This window comes from Arachis stenosperma, chromosome 4 (assembly GCF_014773155.1).
Source record: "Arachis stenosperma cultivar V10309 chromosome 4, arast.V10309.gnm1.PFL2, whole genome shotgun sequence".
NCBI classification, from domain to species: domain Eukaryota; kingdom Viridiplantae; phylum Streptophyta; class Magnoliopsida; order Fabales; family Fabaceae; genus Arachis; species Arachis stenosperma.
Window position 1 is genome coordinate 46,936,817 of NC_080380.1, and position 4,282 is coordinate 46,941,098.

Consider the following 4,282-nt stretch of genomic DNA (forward strand, 5'->3'; position numbering starts at 1 on the left):
TTGTTTGTGAGTGATTCCAGTTGTATAAGGTAGGAATGGGTTGGAGAAAATGGAAGAAAAGCATGCAAAGTGGAGGAAGCATGAAGAATCAAAGGAGATGAGTTCAGAGACGTGTGCGTGCGCACAGCCTCTTGTGCGTTGGTGCACGAAATTGTGTATGCCAATATTAATGGACTATTTAACACAGCTTCGCACAACTAACCAGCAAGTGCACTGGGTCTTCCAAGTAATACCTTACGTGAGTAAGGGTCGATCCCACGGAGATTATTGATTTGAAGCAAGCTATGTTTATTTTATTATTCTTAGTCAGGATATCAAATATAATTATCAGTTTGAATTATCAGAAAAATAAAAGAGCATGAAATAATTACTTGTTGTGTAGTAATGGAGAATATGTTGGGGTTTTGGAGATGATTTGTCTTCTGAATTCCTGTAATGTAATATTCTACTCAATACCATAATGCAAGGTTCCTTCCATGGCAAGCTCTATGTAGGGTGTCACTGTTGTCAATGGCTACTTCCCATCCTCTAAGTGAAAATGGTCCAAATGCTCTGTCACAGCATGGCTAATCAGCTGTTGGTTCTCGATCATGTCGGAATAGAATCCATTGATTCTTTTGCGTTTGTCATCACGCCCAACACTCACGAGTTTGAAGCTCGTCACAGCCATCCAATCCCAGAATCCTACTCGGAATACCACAGACAAGGTTTAGACTTTCTGAATTCTCATGAATGCCACCATCAATCCAGCTTATACCATGAAGATTCTGATTAAGGAATCTAAGAGATATTCATTCAATCTGATGTAGAATGTATGTGGTTGTCAAACACACATTCATGGGTTGAGAAAGGTGATGAGAAAGAACATGAAATAAGTACTTATTTTGTAGTAATGGGAAACAGGTTGAGGTTTTGGAGATGCTCCATCTTCTGAATCTCTGCTTTCCTACTGTCTTCTTCATCAAACACGCAAGGCTCCTTCCATGGCAAGCTGTATGTAGGGTTTCACCGTTGTCAATGGCTACCTCCCATCCTCTCAGTGGAAATGTTCAACGCACCCTGTCACGGCACGGCTATCCATCTGTCGGTTCTCAATCAGGCCGGAATAGAATCCAATGATTCTTTTGCGTCTGTCACTAACGCCCCGCCCTCAGGAGTTTGAAGCTCGTCACAGTCATTCAATCATTGAATCCTACTCAGAATACCACAGATAAGGTTTAGACCTTCCGGATTCTCTTGAATGCCGCCATCAATTCTAGCTTATACCACAAAGATTCTGATTAAAGAATCCAAGAGATATCTACTCAATCTAAAGTAGAACGGAGGTGGTTGTCAGGCACGCGTTCATAGTTGAGAATATGATGAGTGTCATGGGTCATCACATTCATCCGGGTTAAGAACAAGTGATATCTTAGAACAGAAGCAAGCATGATTGAATAAGAAACAGTAGTAATTGCATTAATCCATCAAGACACAGCAGAGCTCCTCACCCCCAACCATGGGGTTTAGAGACTCATGCTGTAAGAAGTACACAAAGAAACGTGTAAAGTGTCATCAGGTACAGATACAATGTCAAAAGATCCTATTAATAGTGAACTAGTAACCTAGGGTTTACAGAATTGAGTAAATGACAGAAAAATCCACTTCCGGGCACACTTGGTATGTGCTTGGGCTGAGCATTGAAGCATTTTCGTGTAGAGACTCTTTCTGGAGTTAAACGCCAGCTTTTATGCCAGTTTGGGCGTTTAACTACAATTTCTATGCCAGTTCCAGCGTTAAACGCTGGGAATTCTGAAGCTGATTTGCAACGCCGGTTTGGGCTATCAAATCTCGGAAAAAGTATGGACTATTATACATTGCTGGAAAGCCCAGGATGTCTACTTTCCAACGCCGTTGAGAGCGCACCAATTGGGCTTCTTTAGCTCCAGAAAATCCACTTTGAGTGCAGGGAGGTCAGAATCCAACAGCATCTGCAGTCCTTTTCAGCCTCTAAATCAGATTTTTGCTCAGATCCCTCAATTTCAGCCAGAAAATACCTGAAATCACAGAAAAACACACAAACTCATAGTAAAGTCCAGAAAAGTGAATTTTAACTAAAAACTAATAAAAATATACTAAAAACTAACTAAATCATACTAAAAACATACTAAAAACAATGCCAAAAAGCGTATAAATTATCCGCTCATCACAACACCAAACTTAAATTGTTGCTTGTCCCAAGCAACTGAAAATCAAAATAGAATAAAAAGAAGAGAATATACTATAGACTCCAAATATCAAAGAAACATAGTTCCAATTAGATGAGCGGGACTAGTAGCTTTTGCTTCCGAACAGTTTTGGCACCTCGCTTTATCCTTTGAGGTTCAGAATGATTGGCATCCATAGGAACTCAGAATTCAGATAGTGTTATTGATTCTCCTAGTTAGGTATGATGATTCTTGAACACAGCTACTTTATGAGTCTTGGCCATGGCCCAAAGCACTCTGTCTTCCAGTATTACCACCGGATACATACATGCCACAGACACATAATTGGGTGAACCTTTTCAGATTGTGACTCAGCTTTGCTAGAGTCCGCAATTAGAGGTGTCCAGGGTTCTTAAGCACACTCTTTTTACCTTGGATCATGACTTTAACCGCTCAGTCTCAAGTTTTCACTTGACACCTTCACGCCACAAGCACATGGTTAGGGACAGCTTGGTTTAGCCGCTTAGGCCAGGATGTTATTCCTGTAGGCCCTCCTATCCACTGATGCTCAAAGCCTTGGATCCTTTTTATTACCCTTGCCTTTTGGTTTAAAGGGCTATTGGCTTCTTCTGCTTGCTCTTTCTTTTTCTCTTTTCTATTTCTCTCTTTTTTTTTTTAAACACACTGCTTTTTCTTGCTTCAAGAATCATTTTTATGATTTTTCAGATCCTCAATAACAGTTCTCCTTTTCCATCATTCTTTCAAGAGCCAACAATTTTAACATTCTTAAAACAACAAATTCAAAAGACATATGCACTGTTCAAGCATTCATTCAGAAAACAAAAAGTATTGTCACCACATCAAACTAATTCAACTAGTTTCAGAGATGAATTCGAAATCCTGTACTTCTTGTTCTTTTGTGATTAAAGCATTTTTCATTTAAGAGAGGTGATGGATTCATAGGACATTCATAGCTTTAAGGCATAGACACTAAGATACTAATGATCATGTAATAAGACACAAACATAGATAAACATAAGCATAAAAATTCGAAAAATAGAAAATAAAGAACAAGGAGATTAAAGAACGGGTCCACCTTAGTGATGGCGGCTTGTTCTTCCTCTTGAAGATCTTATGGAGTGCTTGAGCTCCTCAATGTCTCTTCCTTGCCTTTGTTGCTCCTCTCTCATGATTCTATGATCTTCTTTAATTTCATGGAGGAGGATGAAATGTTCTTGGTGCTCCACCCTTAGTTGTCCCATGTTGGAACTCAATTCTCCTAGGGAGGTGTTGATTTGCTCCCAATAGTTTTGTGGAAAAAAGTGCATCCCTTGAGATGAATCTCTCCATCTCCCATGGCTCGGAGGTGGAAGCTTTTGCCTTCCCTTTCCTCTTTCTAGAGGTTTCTCCGGCCTTAGGTGCCATAAATGGTTATGGAGAAACAAAAAGCAACGCTTTTACCACACCAAACTTAGAAGGTTTGCTCGTCTTCGAGCAAAAGAAGAAAGAAGAGAGAGAGTGGTGGGGTAGGTGGGGATCCTGTGGGGTCCACAGATCCTGAGGTGTCAAGGATAATTCATCCCTGCACCAAGTGGCGAGCAAAAATGCTCCTACTACCAATCCTGGCGTTAAACGCCGGGCTGGTGCCCATTTCTGGCGTTTAATGCCAGTTTGGTGCCCATTCCTGGCGTTTAACGCCAGTCTGGTGCCCCTTTCTGGCGTTAAACGCCCAGGATGGTGCCAGACTGGGCGTTAAACGCCCATTTGCTGCCCTTACTGGCGTTTAAATGCCAGCAAGGTTTTCCTCCAGGGTGAGCTGTTTTTCTTTCTGTGTTTTCATTCTGTTTCTGCTTTTTCAATTGATTTTGTGACTTTCCATGATCATCAACCTATAGAAAACATAAAATAACAAAGGAAAATAATAAATATAACATTGGGTTGCCTCCCAACAAGTGCGTCTTTAATGTCAGTAGCTTGACAGTGGGCTCTCATGGAGCCTCACAGATGTTCAGAGCAATGTTGGAACCTATCCAACACCAAACTTAGAGTTTGGTTGTGACCTCCCAACACCAAACTTAGAGTTTGACTGTGGGGGC